The sequence below is a fragment of the Spermophilus citellus genome (assembly GCF_964194105.1).
Source record: "Spermophilus citellus genome assembly, chromosome: 13".
NCBI classification, from domain to species: domain Eukaryota; kingdom Metazoa; phylum Chordata; class Mammalia; order Rodentia; family Sciuridae; genus Spermophilus; species Spermophilus citellus.
The window spans coordinates 63,677,297-63,697,874 of record NC_138193.1 but is presented as its reverse complement, the minus strand read 5'-3'; positions in this window follow the sequence as shown (position 1 = coordinate 63,697,874).

The window sequence follows — 20,578 nt, the reverse complement described above, 5'->3', positions numbered from 1 at the left end:
AAGGATGTGAGGAAAAAGGCACACTCATACATTGCTGGTGGGGCTACAAATTGGTGCAGCCAATATGGAAAGCAATATGGAGATTCCTTGGGAAACTGGGAATGGAACCACCATTTGACTCAGCTATCCCTCTCCTGGGTCTTACCCAAAGGACATAAAAACAGCATACCACAGAGACACAGCCACATCAATGTTTATAGCAATACAATTCACAATAGCTAAACTGTGGAACCCAACTAGATGCCCTTTAATAGATGAATGGATAAAAAAATATGGCTTATATATACAATGGAATATTACTCAGCAATAAAAGAGAATAAAATCATGGCATTTTCAGGTAAATGGATGGAGTTAGAGAAGATAATGCTAAGTGAAGTTAGCCAATCCCCAAAAATCAAATGCGGAATGTTTTCTCTGCTATGAAGAGGCTGATTCATAGTGAGGTAGGGAGAGGAAGCATGGGAGAAATGGATGAACTCTAGACAGGGCAAAGGGGTACAAGGGGAAGGGAGGGGCATGGGGTTAGAAATGATGGTGAAACGTGATGGACATTATTATCCAAAGTACATGTATGAAGATACAAATTGGTGTGAATGTACTTTGTATACAACCAGAGATATGAAAAACTGTGCTCTATATGTATAATAAGAATTGTAATGCATTCTGCTGTCTTGTATAAATTTTTAAAAAAATTTTTTTAAAAAGAATACAAACAACATTAAGTGTTGGCGAGGATGTGGGGAAAAAGGCACACTCATACATTGCCGGTGGGACTGCAAATTGGTACAGCTAATATGGAAAGCAATATGGAGATTCCTCGGAAAATTGGGAATGAAACCACCATTTCACTCAGCTATCCCACTCCTCAGTCTATACCCAAAGGACTTTAAAACATCATACTACAGGGACACAGCCACATCAACACTTATAGCAGCACAGTTCACAATAGCTAAACTTCGGAGCCAACCTACATGCCCTTCAGTAGATGAATGGATAAAGAAACTGTGGTACATACACACAATGGAATATTATTCAGCAATAAAAGAGAATAAAATCATGACATTTGCAGGTAAATGGATGGAGCTGGAGAATATAATGCTAAGTGAAATTAGTCAATCCCCCAAAACCAAATGCTGAATGATTTCTCTCATTTAAGGACGCTGATCCATAATATGCTGCAGGGAGCAGGGGTGATGGGAAGATTAAATGAACTCTAGATAAGGCAAAAGGGGAAAAGGGAAGGGAGGGGACATGGGGTAGGAAAGACAATCGAATGCGATGGTCATCATTACCCTAAGTACATGTATGAAGACACAAATGGTGTGTCTCTACTTTGTGTACAACCAGAGATAAGAAAAATTGTGCTCTATATGTGTAATATGAATTATTATGCATCCTGTTATCATATATAACAAATTAAAATTAAAAATTAAAAAAATTTTGAAAAAAACAATGTCTTTTTAAGGCCACTTTACTGCTGAGCTATATCCCCAGTACTACTTCTTTTTTTTTTTTTTGCTTGTAGTTGAACACAATCTCTTTATTTTTATGTGGTGCAGAGGATCAAACCTAGCACCTCACACATGCTAGGCAAGCGCTCTGCCACTGAGCCATAACCCCATCCCCATCCTCATTACTTTTTATCATCATCATCATCATCATCATTTATTTTGAGTCAAGGTCTTGCTGAGTTGCTTAGGGCCTCACTAAATTGCTGCAGCTGGCCTCAAACTTTATAGTGCTGAATGCTTATATTAGAAAAGAAGAAAGAACTTAACTCAATAATCTTAGCTTCCATTTTTGAGTTTTTATATGCCAATTTATTCTCTTCGTTATGCTGCTGTATGATTTTCTAATTGATTTACTCTTCCTACTCTGATTTTCTGTTTGCTCTAATATGGGTGAATTCTTCTAGACTTCTGTGTGACCAGTTTGTCCTCTTTGAGCTTGGGCTCTTGGGTAATGCTGTGCATCTGCTTTCTGCACTCATACAATTGGGGTTTAGGGGAATAGAGAGGGTAATTCAGTTGTGTTTGTGTAGCCTTTTTTAAAGGATTAGGTTTTCTTTTCTGATATTTTATTGCCTATTCTGGACCAGGGTTCATTCTGTTTAACAAGAGGATATCCTTTTCCTGTGTGGGATGCCCTAAGTTTATGTGTAACCCTAGTGCCTTTTCTTCACTATATAAAAACATCCTATCCATTTTGCTTATCTGTTTTTACTTCAACATTTAGTTTGTAATAGTTAACATTCTTTAGTTTTGCTAAATTTCCATTATTGTTGTGGATGGTGAACTCTGCCTTTTCAAAAATGATCCGGGCAGAGTTCTTCATTTCCTTACTGGCATCTAGTTACTTGGAGTTTCTATTCTGACGACCTTCTCAGTCTCTTTTCCCTGAGCCATCTACTTACTTTTTCTATCTTTTTTCAAACTGAGGCACCTACCTGTAAGAAACTTTATGATTTTTCTGATGCCACTTGAGAACAATTTCTTTAGACTTAGGTGTGGTAGCACATGCCTATAATCCCAGCAACTTGGGAGGCTGAGACAGGAAGATTGTAAGTTCAAGCCAGCCTTAGCAATTTGGATAGACTGTCTCAAAATGAAAAGCAAAAAGAACTGGGGATGTAGCTTAGTGGTAAAGCACCCCTGGGTTCAATTTCTTTACCTTCCCCATCCCTCACCAAAAACAAACCCCTCAAAACCTACTTTGGGATGCAGGGGAGATCATAACTATCCCACACATTTCCTTGGTTATTATCTTTTTAAGATTTGTGAAAATCGTTGTTCCTTCTTTATTAGTTTGGTTTCTTTGTTCTTTAAAAAGTATTTTTAATTCTTTTGTTAGCTTGTGACAAAGAATCTGGGATGGGATATTTTTACTCCACCTTCTCCTCAAATCCTCAAAAGACCTGTAATTTTTGTAATCAGCAAGATTAATAAGGATAATTCAATTTTAGAGGTGCAAGAAGCAGTTAACAAAAAAGAAATTAAGTGGTCAGACATGTTTGAAAAATTGTCCAGAATAAAAGAAAACAACATGTTAAATTCTCAAAACCAAAGCCAGTTTTTTGAAGATATAATATAAATATACCACTTTCCAATATGATTACCTGAGAGTTCATGTTAAGCTTTGTGATATATTTCATAATTCTTAAAAGCATTTGTTTTCTTTCTTATAACATTCCAATTTACCTAAGGAAATAACTGGAAATATGTATATGTAAAAATAGTGTAAGCACATTAGTGTTGATGTAAATTCTAAACGGGAAACTCATCTAAATGTTAAACGTTTAAGTGTAATTAGAAAATAGTCATTAAAAATTGTTTTTGTACTGGAAATTGAACCCAGGGTGTTTTATTACTGATCTACATCCCCATCCCTTTTTTATTTTGTGGTAAGGTACTTAGGGCCTCACTAAGTTGCTGACGCTGGCCTCAAACTTGCAATCCTCCTGCCTTAGCCTCCTGCACCACAGGGATTACAGGCATGTGCCACCATGCCCAGCTAAAAATGGTAATTAAACTTCTATGTTATGTGATCCCAGTCTTATAAGAAAAATATATTCATAGAAAAGGAGAATAAAAGAAATGTTTAAAATTTTATTCTTTTTTAGATATCAAAAAGTAATTTTTAATAAATTTGTCATGTAAAAGTTATTTTTAAATTGATTTTTATTTATTTATGACAGCAGAATGCATTACAATTCTTATTACATATATAGAGGACAGTTTTTCATATCTCTGGTTGTATACAAAGTATATTCACACCAATCCGTGTCTTTATTCATGTACTTTGGATAATAATGTCCATCACATTTCACCATCATTTCTAACCCTATGCCCCCTCCCTTCCTCTTCCAACCCTTTGCCCTATCTAGAGTTTGTCTATTCCTCCCGTGCTTCCTCTCCCTACCCCACTCTGAATTAGCCTCCTTATATCAGAGAAAACATTCGGCTTTTGTTATTTTGGGATTGGCCAACTTTACTTAGCCTTATCTTCTCTAACTCCATCCATTTACCTGAAAATGCTCAAAATTTTATTCTCTTTTATTGCTGAGTAATATTCCATTGTGTATAAATGCCACATATTTTTTATCCATTCATCTGTTGAAGGGTATCTAGTTTGGTTACACAGTTTAGTTATTGTGAATTGTGCTGCTATAAATATTGATGTGGCTGTGTCCCTGTGGTATGCTGTTTTTAAGTCCTTTGGGTATAGACTGAGGAAGAGGGATAGCTGGGTCAAATGGTGGTTCCATTCCCAATTTTCCAAGGGATCTCCATACTGCTTTCCGTATTGTCTGTACCAATTTGTAGCCCCACCAGCAGTGTATGAGTGTACCCAAAAGTAGAGATACTACCCTGTATTCTATCAGATCATAATGGAATGAAATTAGAAATCAATGATAAAATAAGAAATAAAAGCTACTCCAGGCTTAGGGTGGGGGGAGCAGAGTAGGGCCCAGGAGACCAGGATTCTAGTCTCACTTTGACCTTAAGAATTAGCTGGGGAAATGGCTGAAGGCTACCTTGGTGGGAATCCCCAGTGAAATTGAAGTGCTCCAGAATCTAGAGGTCAAAATTCCAGCGCGCGGGATTCGGCTGCAGGGGCTTGGTAGCGGGCGATTTCTCCGCACAGAGCGAAGCAGTACTTGGTCGGCGGACCGCCCCGTGGATGGAGTCTGGGACGCGCCCGAGTTAATTAGCCGCGAGTTACCAGAGAGGGATTACAGCGAAGCGGATTCTGCAGGCTCCTGCCAGTGGCACACTAGCCGCGCTGAGTGCTGAATTCCAGCTTTGAAATACAGGAGAGAATCGGTCCAGTTCGTTTCCCGACACCGGTCGGAACACGCAGGAGAACTGCAGCCGCCATCATGGAGAGCTGACGCAATCATCCCTGTTTTCTACTGATCTCAGCTCATTCAACTACAGAACAGGTGATTCCAGGCTGGTATTTGCCTGCGTCGCGCAGACAGATCGCTCAGGCTCGGGATTGGAAACTCTGAGGAGAATACTCTTCAGGCCTCACCCCTGGCAAGGCAAGGCGGGCGCCGGGCTTTGAGCGGCCAGATTCTAGTTCCCCGGGTTGCTTTGGCCCAGGGCGGGAGATCCTTCTTGGCCCGGGGCTACGGAACCCGCTGCGACTGCGTCTTTGACCCTGCCCCTGTCTGAGCGTACACTGAGCTGGGAGAGGTTGGAGCTGCCAGGCCCGGGCGGGGGCCGCCTGGGCCTGAGGCTGGGGTACCTCTGTGGACCCTGCTCTGAGCAGAGTGTGGCAGGGATCGGAGAGGCTGGGTTCTGGCCCTCGTGGCTGCTTGAGCCCAGGGCCGCGGAGCCTGCAGGGACCGCGAGCTGAGGCCAGCCACAAGTGAAACTTGCGACGAGGGGCAGCGGGACTCTGTCTCCTGGAACAGTTTTGACCCGGAGCTGGAGAGCCCGCGGGAAGTGCGTCTTAGACTCTGCTCCAAGGGGAGCGTACACCGAGCAGGGAGAGTTTGGTGCGGCCAGGCTTGGGCACCTAGCAGGGAGAGTCTGGTGCGGCCAGGCTTGGGCTCCCGGGGCGGCTCTGGCCTGGGTTTGGGGAACCCGCGGCGGTTGCCCTGAGGAGCCTGCTCCTAGCAGAAAGTGGCGGGGATCGGAGAGACCGGCTCCTGGCTCCCGAAGCGGCTCTGGCTCAGGGTTGGGGATCCTACAGGGACTGCTTCTTGGTCTGGGTCCTGCTGGGTACTGCGGGGGCCTGGAGGGCAGAGTGGAGCTGCCTCCTGTGCCCAGAGCAGGCTAAGGGTCCCGCCAGTGTGGTATCGCGACACCCCAACTGCAGCTGGGGCCGAGGAGAGTAGCCGCCCACGCCTGGAACAGGACCAGCGACCCGACGGCAGGGTAGCCAAGTCAACCCACTTGGAGTAGAGGCCGTGAAGAGCTGCCGTCTGACCCTGCAAGGTAGGCAGTCCTGCGTCCCACTGGCAGGACAGGCTCGGCAGCCGGCCAGTGTAGTGGACGAGTAGCATCGAGGCAGTCACGTCACACTGGTTGGAGTGGGGGTTGAACAGAGCCGCCGCCAGCATCCGGAAGGAGCCCAGAGACCCGTTGGAGAGGCAGTTAGGTACCCCCACTGGGAGTGGGGGTTGAGCAGAACTGCAGCCCAGGCCCGCAGGGTGGGCAGATCTGAGACCCACCGGTGGAACAGGCTTGGAGGCCGACCAGCGTGGTAGACACGTCACATCAATTGGAGTAGGGGTGGAGAAGAGCTGCTGCCCACGTCCGGATCAGGACCAACGATCCGAGGACGTGGTAGGAACGTCACCGCAATTGGAGTGGGGGCAGAGTAGAGCAGCCACCCATGTCCGCAGGGCGGGCAGACCTACGACCAACCAGCGTAGTACATAGATCACCCACTACCCGCCCTACAAGAGAGATATCCCAAATATACAAGAGCAACAAAAATAAACAGGGGGAAAAATTTCAAAAACACAACAGTTTCACGAAGCAGAAAGAAACGCAAGCAACATGAAAAGACAAGGAAAGAAAGGACCACAAGCAATGCAGGTCAACTCAACCCTAGAAGAGGTAATAGCTGCAACAGATGGAATGTCAGATAAAGAGTTCAGGATATACATGCTTCAGATGATCTGGACTCTCAAGGAAGACATGAGACAGCAAAATCAGACAATGAAAGATCACATTGACAAGGAACTACAGAAACAAATCCAGGAAGTAAAAGATCAATTTCACAGGGAGCTAGAAGTAATAAAGAACAAACAAATAGAAATCCTAGAAATGCAGGAAGCAATAAACCAACTTAAAACCTCAATTGACAATACTACCAGCAGAATAGATCACTTAGAAGATAGAACATCAGACAATGAAGACAAAGTATTTCAACTTGAGAAGAACATAGACAGTTCAGCAAGACTGCTAAGAAACCATGAGCAGAACATCCAAGAGATATGGGATAACATTAAAAGGCCAAACTTAAGAGTCATTGGGATACAGGAGGGCACAGAGCTCCAAACCAGAGGAATGAACAATCTATTCAATGAAATAATACGAGAAAACTTCCCAGACTTGAAGAATGAAACAGAATCCCATATCCTAGAAGCCTACAGGACGCCAAAAGTGCAAAATCATAAGAGATCCACACCTAGACACATTATAATGAAGATGCCCAACATACAGAATAAGGAGAGAATTTTAAAAGCTACAAGAGAAAGAAAGCAGATTACATTTAGGGGCAAACCAATCAGGATAACAGCTGATCTCTCAACACAGACTCTGAAAGCTAGAAGATCCTGGAATAACATATTTCAAACACTGAAAGAAAATGGGCTCCAACCAAGAATCGTGTATCCGGCGAAATTAAGCTTCAGGATGGAAGATGAAATTAAAACCTTTCACGATAAACAAAAGTTAAAAGAATTCGCAGCTAGAAAACCATCTCTTCAAAAAATCCTTGGCAAAACATTACAGGAAGAGGAAACTGAAAATAACATTGAAAACCATCAGTGGGAGATAGGACAGTAAAGGGGGGAAAGTAACCAAAGAGGAAAACTAATCAGGTTTAGTAACATAAATAAACAAATATGACTGGAGGAACAAACCTAATCTCAATAATAACCCTAAATGTTAATGGCTTAAACTCACCAATTAAGAGACACAGGCTAGTCGAATGGATCACAAAACAAGATCCAACAATATGTTGCCTACAGGAGACGCATTTGATAGGAAAAGATATACATAGACTGAAGGTGAAAGGCTGGGAAAAATCATTCCACTCATATGGACTGCGGAAACAAGCAGGAGTGTCCATACTCATATCAAACAAAATAGATTTCAAGCCAAAATTAATCAAAAAGGATAAAGAGGGACACTGCATACTGCTCAAGGGAACCATACACCAACAAGACATAACAATCATAAATATATATGCCCCAAACAATGGTGCACCTACGTTCATCAAGCAAACTCTTCTCAAGTACAAGAGTCTAATAGACCACCATACAATAATCATGGGAGACTTCAACACACCTCTCTCACCACTGGACAGATCTTCCAAACAAAAGTTAAATAAGGAAACTATAGAACTCAACAACACAATTAACAACCTAGACTTAATTGACATATATAGAATATACCACCCAACATCAAGTAGTTACACATTTTTCTCAGCAGCACATGGATCCTTCACAAAAATAGATCATATATTATGTCACAGGGCAACTCTTAGACAATATAAAGGAGTAGAAATAATACCATGCATCCTATCTGATCATAATGGAATGAAACTGAAAATCAACGATAAAAGAAGGAAGGAAAAATCATGCACCACGTGGAGAATGAACAATAGGTTACTGAATGACCAATGGGTCATAGAAGACATCAAGGAGGAAATTAAAAAATTCTTAGAGATAAATGAAAACACTGACACAACATATCGGAATCTATGGGACACATTGAAAGCAGTTTTAAGAGGAAAATTCATTGCTTGGAGTTCATTCCTTAAAAAAAGAAAAAACCAACAAATAAATGATCTCATACTTCATCTCAAAATCCTAGAAAAAGAAGAGCAAAATAACAGCAAAAGAAGTAGAAGGCAAGAAATAATTAATATCAGAGCTGAAATTAATGAAATTGAAACAAAAGAAACAATTGAAAAAATTGACAAAACCAAAAGTTGGTTCTTTGAAAAAATAAATAAAATTGACAGACCCTTAGCCATGCTAACGAAGAGAAGAAGAGAGAGAACCCAAATTACTAGCATACGGGATGAAAAAGGCAATATCACAACAGACACTTCAGAAATACAGAAGATAATCAGAAATTACTTTGAATCCTTATACTCCAATAAAATAGAAGATAGTGAAGGCATCGATAAATTTCTTAAGTCATATGATCTGCCCAGATTGAGTCAGGAAGATATAGACAACCTAAACAGACCAATAACAATAGAGGAAATAGAAGAAACCATCAAAAGACTACCAACTAAGAAAAGCCCAGGACCGGATGGGTATACAGCAGAATTTTACAAAACCTTTAAAGAGGAACTAACACCAATACTTTTCAAGTTATTTCAGGAAATAGAAAAAGAGGGAGAACTTCCAAATACATTCTACGAAGCCAACATCACCCTGATTCCTAAACCAGACAAAGACACTTCAAAGAAAGAAAACTACAGACCAATATCTCTAATGAACCTAGATGCAAAAATCCTCAATAAAATTCTGGCGAATCGGATTCAAAAACATATCAAAAAAATTATACACCATGATCAAGTAGGATTCATCCCTGGGATGCAAGGCTGGTTCAATATACGGAAATCAATAAGTGTTATTCACCACATCAATAGACTTAAAAATAAGAACCATATGATCATCTCGATAGATGCAGAAAAAGCATTTGACAAAGTACAGCATCCCTTTATGTTCAAAACTCTAGAAAAATTAGGGATAACAGGATCATTCCTCAACATTGTTAAAGCAATCTATGATAAGCCACAGGCCAGCATCATCCTGAATGGAGAAAAATTGAAGGCATTCCCTCTAAGATCTGGTACAAGACAGGGATGCCCTCTCTCACCACTTCTGTTCAACATAGTCCTCGAAACACTGGCCAGAGCAATTAGACAGACGAAAGAAATTAAAGGCATAAAAATAGGAAAAGAAGAACTTAAATTATCACTATTTGCAGACGATATGATTCTATACCTAACAGACCCAAAAGGGTCTACAAAGAAACTATTAGAGTTAATAAATGAATTCAGCAAAGTGGCGGGATATAAAATCAACACGCATAAATCAAATGCATTCCTGTACATCAGCGACAAATCCTCTGAAACAGAAATGAGGACAACTACTCCATTCACAATATCCCCCCAAAAAATAAAATACCTGGGAATCAATCTAACAAAAGAGGTGAAAGACCTATACAATGAAAACTACAGAACCCTAAAAAGAGACATAGAAGAAGACCTCAGAAGATGGAAAAATATACCCTGCTCATGGATAGGCAGAACTAACATCATCAAAATGGCGATATTACCAAAAGTTCTCTATAAGTTCAATGCTATCCCAATCAAAATCCCAACAGTATTTCTTGTAGAAATAGATAAAACAATCAGGAAATTCATATGGAATAATAAAAGACCCAGAATAGCAAAAACAATGCTAAGCAGGAAGTGTGAATCAGGCGGTATAGCGATACCAGACTTCAAACTATACTACAGAGCAATAGTAACAAAAACAGCATGGTACTGGTACCAAAACAGGCGAGTGGACCAATGGTACAGAATAGAAGACACAGTAACCAATCCGCAAAACTACAACTATCTTATATTTGATAAAGGGGCTAAAAGCATGCAATGGAGGAAGGATAGCATCTTCAACAAATGGTGCTGGGAAAACTGGAAATCCATTTGCATCAAAATGAAACTGAATCCCTTTCTCTCGCCATGCACAAAAGTTAACTCAAAATGGATCAAGGAGCTGGATATTAAATCAGAGACACGGCGTCTGATAGAAGAAAAAGTCGGCTATGATCTACATACTGTGGGGTCAGGCCCCAAATTCCTCAATAGGACACCCATAGCGCAAGAGTTAACAACCAGAATCAACAAATGGGACTTACTCAAACTAAGAAGTTTTCTCTCAACAAAAGAAACAATAAGAGAGATAAACAGGGAGCCTACATCCTGGGAACAAATCTTTACCCCACACACTTCAGATAGAGCCCTAATATCCAGAGTATACAAAGAACTCAAAAAATTAAACAATAAGATAACAAATAACCCAATCAACAAATGGGCCAAGGACCTGAACAGACACTTCTCAGAGGAGGACATACAATCAATCAACAAGTACATGAAAAAATGATCAACATCGCTAGCAGTCAGAGAAATGCAAATCAAAACCACCCTAAGATACCATCTCACTCCAGTAAGATTGGCAGCCATTAAGAAATCCAACAACAACAAGTGCTGGCGAGGATGCGGGGAAATGGGTACACTTGTTCATTGTTGGTGGGACTGCAAAATGGTGCAGCCAATTTGGAAAGCAGTATGGAGATTTCTTGGAAAGTTGGGAATGGAACCACCATTTGACCCAGCTATTCCCCTCCTCGGTCTATTCCCTAAAGACCTAACAAGAGCATGCTACAGGGACACTGCTATATCGATGTTCATAGCAGCACAATTCACGATAGCAAGATTGTGGAACCAACCTAGAAGCCCTTCAATAGATGAATGGATTAAAAAAATGTGGCATTTATACACAATGGAGTATTACTCTGCAATAAGAAATGACAAAATCATAGAATTTGGAGGGAAATGGATGGCATTAGAGCAGATTATGCTAAGTGAAGCTAGCCAATCCTTAAAAAACAAATGTCAAATGTCTTCTTTGATATAAGGGGAGTAACCAAGGACAGGGTAGAGACGAAGAGCTGGAGAAGAAGATTAACATTAAACAGGGATGATAGGCGGGAGGGAAAGTGAGAGTTAAGGGAAATTGCATGGAACTGGAAGGTGAGCCTCAGGGTTATACACAATTACATATAAGAGGAAAGGAGGAGTAGGAGAAAAATTATATAAGTGGAAGAAACGATTTATAGTAGAGGGGATGGAGAGAGAGTAGGGGAGGGGAGGGGAGGGGAGGGGTGAGGGGACAGTGGAGAATGGGATAGACAGCAGAATACATCAGTCACTAGAAAGGCAATTTGTAAATCAATGGAAATGTAACTGATGTGCACAGCAATCTGTATACGGGGTAAAAATGGGAGTTCATAACCCACTTGAATCAATCTGTGAAATATGGTATAATAAGAACTATGTAATGTTTTGAACAACCAACAATAAAATAATTAAAAAAAAAAAAAAGCTACTCCAACACCTGGAGACAAATAATAAGCTACTGAATGAACAATGGGTTGCAGAAAACATCAAGGAGGAGACTAAAAATTTTTGGAGGTGAATGAGAACACAGATACAACAAACTGAAATCTCTGGGACAGTATGAAAGCAGTTCTAAGAGGAAAGTTCATTGCATGGAGTTCATTCCTTAAAAGAAGAAAAAGTCAACAAATAAATGACTTAACTAAGTCAACACCAAAAGCAGTAGAAGACAGGAAATAGTTAAAATCAGAGTTGAAATCAATGTAATTGAAACAATTGAAAAAATTGACAGAACACAAAGTTGGTTCTTTGAAAAAAATAAGTAAAATTAAAATTGTATTCTTTATAAATTCTACTTTTCAAATATTCTATAATGAATACAAACAAAGTTAGGGGAAAATTAAAATAAATAAATTTGAGACATGTATTTCTGAGAAATAACCCATGTGAATGAAAATTAATGAAATATTAAATCAGATGGTAAAAATAAGTTTAAAGTGGTAATATTATAAAAATAGTAATATAATAAGGTAAGTTAAGAATAGTCAGTATAAACTAATTAAAACCAGAGGGTAAAGATAAAAAATAAAGTGATGTTTTCTCAAATGACACAAATAATCTAAGATTAATAAATTTTAAAAATAAAATTACACTAAGTGAAAGGTAAATTAGATGCCTAAATTAAGTTTTGACAATGACATCCTGTAAGAATAAGAACAAAATGGTTTTCTGGATTGAGAAAGTGTCACAGTTTAAGTACTGCAGATTACTGAGGGATAAAGGACCGTATATACTTAATGGGTGTCATTTTTCTTCTCAAAATTTTTAAAAAATTATTATTTTTTAGTTGTAGATGGACACAATACCTTCATTTTATTTGTTTTTATGTGGTGCTGACGATTGGGCCCAGTGCCTCATAGCTGCTAGGTAAGCACTACCAACCCCTGAGCCACAACCACAGCCCCCTCTTCTCACATTTGAAGAAGCCAGTTTTAGATATTTTAAAGAGAATTTAAAAGGGTTTTTTTTTTCTTCTTGTTGTTCGTTCGTTCTTCAGAATTTTCAGTTTTCTGGAAGTCCCCATTTTGTAAAACTCTGTGTATGAAATGTTTGGTTGTAAAAGTAGAAAACCATTCAAAAAGGCTGAAGGAAAAAAGATGAGAGAGTTATCTTTTTTAAAAAAATTATTTGTTCTAATCAGTTATACATGACAGCAGAATGCTCTTCGATTCATTGTATACAAATGGAGTACTGTTTTTCACTTCTCTGGTTGTATGAGAGTCGATATCTTATAAGGATGTTTCATCTCACTCAATTGCTGTGGCCTCATAGAAACAGCTTTCTGGAACCAGATGGTTTGATGACATTTCTCTTCCTGTTTGCTTCTCTCTTCTGCATTCATTGTAAGCTGACTTTCCTGTTCACACATGCCTTCATCATAACAATCTAGAGGCAATAGCCTCAGATGGAGTCTACATGACTCTGGCTCTCCTACCCACAATTAAATGTCCACATTCTAATTCCAAATCTGCAGGAGAGAGTATCTGATTGCTTCAATTAGTTGTGTTCTAGGAATAAGGTTAGGAGTGAAGGAATAGGGTCATCAGCACCAAGGACCTGTCATTTCCAGGGTTATGAGCAAGGCAGTTTCTTGAAAAAAAAAAGTTTGGTATCTCTGGCACACATCATGAATAATTTTATATTTTATGTATAATAATCTGAATAAGTACAGAGTAAAATATTTTTTTTTGTCTGACAATGTTTTTACACTCTATTTTGTAAATTATGTAAGCATTATCGCTGCTTTTTTTTGTTTTTGGTGGTGCTAGGGGTTGAACCAGGGCCTTGAGCACACTAGGCAAGTGTTCTACCACTGAGCCACATCTCCAGCCCATCTCTCTTCTTTTGGTAGTGGTAACTTTACATAGTGACCATAAAATTAGAATGCTGTCTTCTGCATAGACCCCTCCCTTAAATGAATCTCCATATTTGAGATTTCATTTTTTATTTCATATAAAATCTTACCAATTACTGTACTTTAAGCCTACTTCTTAAAAATTAAGTATTTCATTTCACCTTTTAAAATACGTCCATTCATGCTACATATCATTAATACCTAATATTTTAGGGGCTGAGGATGTAGAATATTGGTCGCACATTTGTGTACCATGCATGAGGCCCTGAATCTGATTCCCAACATTCCAAAACCAAACCAAACTAAACCAAACCAAAACAAAAACCCCCAACCTAGTATTTTGAGAAAATTACTGTTTTATGTACATTTCTAGCATTACTTTCTGTATAATTTTAAAATCTGAAATCCTCTATACTGGAGGATTATGCTTTATTGTTTTGTGTCATATTAATCCTTCATGTATAGATCAACACTTGACCTGACAGAAATATGGCTGCAATTCAGCAAAAAAGCCTAATGGCTAATTAACACATTTATTATTTTATGTAGAATGAGTATTAGGCCTTTGGAGTGGTTGTTGTATAATTCTCCAAACTGAATTTAAATAAACCTCATAAACAATTCATGGGGATTTTTTCAATTCATGGGGATCAGCTCTGATAGTTCATATAGGGAAATAGTACAATTAAATATTTTGTGTTGATTCTTCCCATTTTATTGGAGTAGTTCAGTATAGATTTTTTAATATAAAAGTTCTTACATTATTTTAAACTTTAGTTTTCTCATCACACAGGTACAGATAAACTTGGTTTATCAAAATAATCCTGATTATTATTTTTTGAATGAAACATATAGATGATTATTAAAATGGAGCATGAAAATGAAGATAGCTGTAATAGCATGAGGATTTATGTTTAAGAAATAATCAAACAAAATTTATATAAAGCATAATTTTGTTTTTCTTAACAGGAGGCTGTATGAAAGAATTTAAAGGTATCATTTTAGGTAGCTAGTTCAGTGATTTAATTTTTAATTTTTAATTTTAATTTTTTTTTTTTGGTGGTGCTGGGGATTGAACCCAGGGCTTTGTGCATGTGAGGCAAGCACTCTACCAACTGAGCTATATCCCCAGCTCTAAGTACTAACTTTAGATAAAACTATTTCAGGAAGAAGTTAACGGAAATTTTAATAATCCTTTATATGACACATGAAAAATATCTATATGGAATTTATGTTAGAATAATTGTGAGAGAATAAAGGAATACTTCTTTGAAGTTTAGAATTAAAGTAGAATATAGAAGTCAATTGTTAGCAGTGAAAAATTATAATCTGTTTCTTATTAATTATATTTTAAGCTCCATAACTTTTTAAGAAATTAATACTTTGTTTTACCTTATTTTTCTTAGAGCAGTTTTAGACTCACAGCAAAACTGAGGAGGAGGTACAGAGATTTCCCATATACTGCCTGTCCCTTACTTATGCAATAGAATCCTGCTATATCAACATCAACCACCAGAGTGGTGCGCTTCTTACATTTGATGATGCTACACTGATGTATTACTACATAAAGTTCACAGTTCATATGAGGATTCACTCTGTTATTCATTTTATGGGTTTTGTATCTGTTCTGGTGATAATACAGAATAATTTCACTGCTCTAAGAATCCTCTGTGTTCTACCTATTCATTTCTCCTACCCCAGTAATTCCTGGCACCCACCAATCTTTTACCTTCTCCATAGTTTCATCTTTTTCAAAATGTTATATAGATGGACTCATGTAGAATATAGTTTCTTTTTTTATTTTTTTTTCAGTTGTAGATGGACAAAATACCTTTATTATATGTATTTCTTTTTATGTGGTGCTGAGAATCAAACCCAGGGACTCACACTTTCTAAGCAAGCACTCTACCACTGAGCCACAACCCCAGACCCAAATATGTAGTCTCTTCAGATTGGCTATTTTCACTAATATGCATTTAAGGTTTCTTCACATTCTTCATGACTCGATAGTTCATTTAGCACTGAGTAATATTCCATTACTTGTAACACAATTTTACTCATCCATTCACCTACTGAAGGGCATCTTGATTACATCCAAGTTTTGACAATTATGAATAAAGTTGTGATAAACATCTGATTACAAGTATTTATGTAGATTTGACATGTTTTTAACTGCTGTACCATCTTATAAGAGTATATTTAGTTTTGTAAGAATTGTCTTCCAAAGTGTCTGTACTATTTTGTATCCCCACATGTAGTGATTTTCTTGTTCTACATCCTTGCCATCTTTTTGTATTGCTACTATTCTGAATTTTGACCATTCACTCAACAGGTGTGTAGTGGCACTTTCTTATTTCAATTTGCATTTCCCTGATGACACATGAAGTAGAGCATCTTTTTGTACACTTATTTGCCATACACACACACACACACACACACACACACACACACACACACACCCTGGTTGCTAAGGAGTTTGTTAGGGTCTTTGCCTTCTCTCTTTTTTTGCAGATTTAGCCCAGGGGTGGTGCCCAGCTCCTTTCATTTTTTATTTTGAGACAGAGTCTTGCTAAGTTGCCTAGGCTGGCCTGGAACTTTCAATCAACAAACCTGTGACTCTGACAAAGATGTTTGTGATATTTATCAGGCACTCCTTTATTAAAAACTCTTCCTTTATAACCTCCCAGTTCTACTTACTTTTGGGAGGACTGACACAAATCTTAAGTAAAAGAACCATTGTCTTAACGTTTTAAATGTCCATGGATGCCTGTGTTTTGGTTATACTCTCCTGCTAGCAGTTTAAAGACCAAGTTAGTCAAAATTGACCTTTTTCCTATCTACTGTTGGGGTCAGCTGAGATTTGTCAGGGATCATTCTTGGGAACATGTCAGAAGCCTTTGGCTCTTTTAGCTTTTCCTCTACCAGTTGTGCTATCTGCCAGGATGGGTCAGAGTCTTGCTGACCATATGTGGCTGCCCTGGAAAACATTATGGACATTTCCATTGCCACCCTCCTCTTTGCAGAATGTGCACTGGTTGGTTTCTGTTTTTTAGGGTCCTCTCAATCCCCCTGACTGGGAGGTCAGGTGCCTTACCAGAGTTGCAGGCCCCTTAGAGTGGTCCTGTCATTACCTGAATCCTGGATGACATTAGAGGGCAAGGGCCAAAATATTGGCTGTTTTTTCCTTGGCCCCTTTACTTCCTTAACTTTGGTCTCCAAGTTTTTATTTTAAACATCTATCAGGTCAGTTTCACCAGTCTTGAAGTAAGAGTACTGTGTTTTAACTTAAATGTCTATAATTTTATTGTTATCCTTTCAGTATTGGTACTGGAAGTCGGCTTTATATTTTACTTGTCCTATAGGTGATGGGCTTATTGTCTCAAGTTAACACAGGTTGTTCTATTACAAGGAGTGCTTTGGGAAAAACACTATCAAGAGTAGAAACATATTCAGTTTGTATAATAGCTATAAACCAAGAAACATGAATCATTTATTTATTTTATAATCCCAAACCTTTAATTATATCCCTTGTTTATTCTGAGATCATAGCAATCCTTACAACAAAAAATTTATCTTGTGAACATAACTTCAAATGTGCTTAATTCTGGCTTACTTTGGAACCATTCTAACATGGAGTAGGTTAGAGGTAAAGCCTTATCTCAGGTGAGATGGGGTTTTTGACAAATCTTAGGTAATGTGCTTTATTTCTGAAACTGATTTTTTAGGGTCCTCTTAAATATCATTTTATAAAGTTCTCATATATTATTTCCTGAATCTATCTGAATATCAGTTAACATAATACAACATTACAGCAACATGAGTCAAACAGAGGCTATGAGGCTCTTAACTTAAACAAACCGGATTCTCTTTATTACTTTCCAAAAATACATTTAAATTCTCATCTCCATGAAAAGAGTAACACAAAATTTTATATATATCTTATTGATAAAAGGTTCCCTTTATCCAATTACAGAACATTAAATGACATAAATACATCCCCAATTAAATTTTGTGTTGGAGAAACCAGCTTGGTAAAGTATCTCGTAAGCTTTCAGAAATATATACATGTATCTAGTTATACATATTTAGGTTATCTGGCAAAGTTGAATCAATTTATGTTTTAAAAATTTGTCCAGAAGAGAATGGATCCCCATTAATGCCTCTTTCTTTCTTTTTATTTATTTATTTTTACATTATAATTCTTTCTTTTCTTTTTTTTTATTGATTGTTCAAAACATTACAGAGCTCATGATATATCATCTTTCATACATTTGACTCAATTGGGTTTTGAACTCCCATTTTTACCCCAAATACATATTGCAGAATCACATCTGTTACATACTCACATTTTTACATAATGGCATATTAGTGACTGTTGTATTCTGCTACCTTTCCTATCCCCTACTATCCCCCCTCCCCTCCCCTCCCCTCCCCTCCCCTCCCCTCCCATCTTCCCTCTCTACCTCCTCTGCTGTTGTTCAATTCTCTCCCTTTTTTTCCCTCCCCCTTGCCCCTCATAACCTCTTATAATTTTGTGTATCATTGAAGGTATCCTACCGTTTCCATATGCTTTCCCTTCTCTCTCCCTTTCTCTCCCCCCATTCGTCTTTGTTTACTGTAGTCTTTTCCTCATGCTCTTCCTTCCTGTTCTGTTCTTAGTTGCTCTCTTTATATCAAAGAAGACATTTGGAATTTGTTTTTTAGGGCTTGGCTAGCTTCACTTAGCATAATCTGCTCTAATGCCATCCATTTCCCTGCAAATTCTATGATTTTGTCATTTCTTAGTGCTGCATAATACTCCATTGTGTATAGATGCCACATTTTTTTTATCCATTCATCCATTGAGGGGCATCTAGGTTGGTTCCACAGTCTAGCTATTGTGAATTGTGCCGCTATAATCATTGACGTGGCCGTATCCCTATAGTGCGCTCTTTTAAGGTCCTCAGGGAATTGTCCGAGAAGGGTGATAGCTGGGTCAAATGGTGGATCCATTCCCAGCTTTCCCAGGAAACTCAATACTGCTTTCCAAATTGGCCTCACCATTTTGCAGCCCCACCAGCAGTGTACAGGTGTACCCTTTTCCCCACATCCCCGCCAACACTTATTGTTGTTTGACTTCATAATGGCTACCAATCTTACTGGAGTGAGATGGTATCTTAGGGTGGTTTTGATTTGCATTTCTCTGATTGCTAGAGATGGTGAGCATTTTTTCATGTACTTGTTGATTGATTGTATGTCCTCCTCTGAGAAGTATCTGTTCAGGTCCTTGGCCCATTTGTTGATTGGGTTATTTGTTATCTTATTGTTTAATTTTTTGAGTTCTTTGTACATTCTGGATATTAGGGCTCTATCTGAGGTGTGGGGGGTAAAAATTTGTTCCCAGGATGTAGGCTCTCTATTTACCTCTTTTATTGTTTCTCTTGCTGAGAAAAAACTTTTTAGTTTAAGTAAGTCCCATTTGTTTATTCTTGTTATTAACTCTTGGGCTATGGGCGTCCTATTAAGGAATTTGGAGCCCGACCCCACTATATGTAGATCGGAGCCAACTTTTTCTTCTATCAGACGCAGTGTCTCTGATTTGATATCTAGCTCCTTGATCCATTTTGAGTTAACTTTTGTGGATGGCGAGAGAAAGGGATTCAATTTCATTTTGTTGCATATGGATTTCCAATTTTCCCAGCACCATTTGTTGAAGATGCTATCCTTCCTCCATTGCATGTTTTTAGCCCCTTTATCAAATATAAGAGAGTTGTAACTTTGTGGATTAGTCTCTGTGTCCTCTATTCTGTACCATTGGTCCACCTGCCTGTTTTGGTACCAGTACCATGCTGTTTTTGTTACTATTGCTTTGTAGTACAGTTTGAACTCTGGTATCGCTATACCTCCAGATTCACACTTCCTGCTTAGAATTGCTTTTGCTATTCTGGGTCTTTTGTTTTTCCATATGAATTTCATGATTGCTTTATCTATTTCTACAAGAAATGCCGTTGGGATTTTGATTGACATTGCATTAAACCTGTAGAGAACTTTGGGTAATATCGCCATTTTGATGATGTTAGTTCTGCCTATCCATGAACAGGGTACATTTTTCCATCTTCTGAGATCTTCTTCTATCTCTCTCTTTAGGGTTCTGTAGTTTTCATTGTATAAATCTTTCACCTCTTTTGTTAGGTTGATTCCCAAGTATCTTATTTTCTTTGAGGATATTGTGAATGGAGTGGTTTTCCTTATTTCCATTTCAGAGGTTTTGTTGCTGATATACAGGAATGCCTTTGATTTATGCGTGTTGATTTTATAACCTGCCACTTTGCTGAATTCATTTATTAACTCTAGCAGCTTCTTTGTAGACCCTTTTGGGTCTGTTAAGTATATTATCATGTCATCCGCAAGTAGCGATAATTTAATTTATTCTTTTCCTATTTTTATGCCTTTAATTTCTTTTGTCTGTCTAATTGCTCTGGCTAGTACTTCGAGAACTAAATTGAATAGAAGTGGTGATAGAGGGCATCCCTGTCTTGTTCCAGATTTTAGAGGGAATGCCTTCAGTTTTTCTCAGTTTAGGATGATGCTAGCCTGAGGTTTAGCATATATAGCTTTTACAATGTTGAGGTAAGTTCCTGTTATCCCTAGTTTTTCTAGTGTTTTGAACATAAAGGGATGCTGTACTTTGTCAAATGCTTTTTCTGCATCTATCAAGATGATCATATGGTTCTTGTCTTTAAGTCTATTGATGTGGTGAATAGCATTTATTGATTTCCGTATATTGAACCAGCCTTG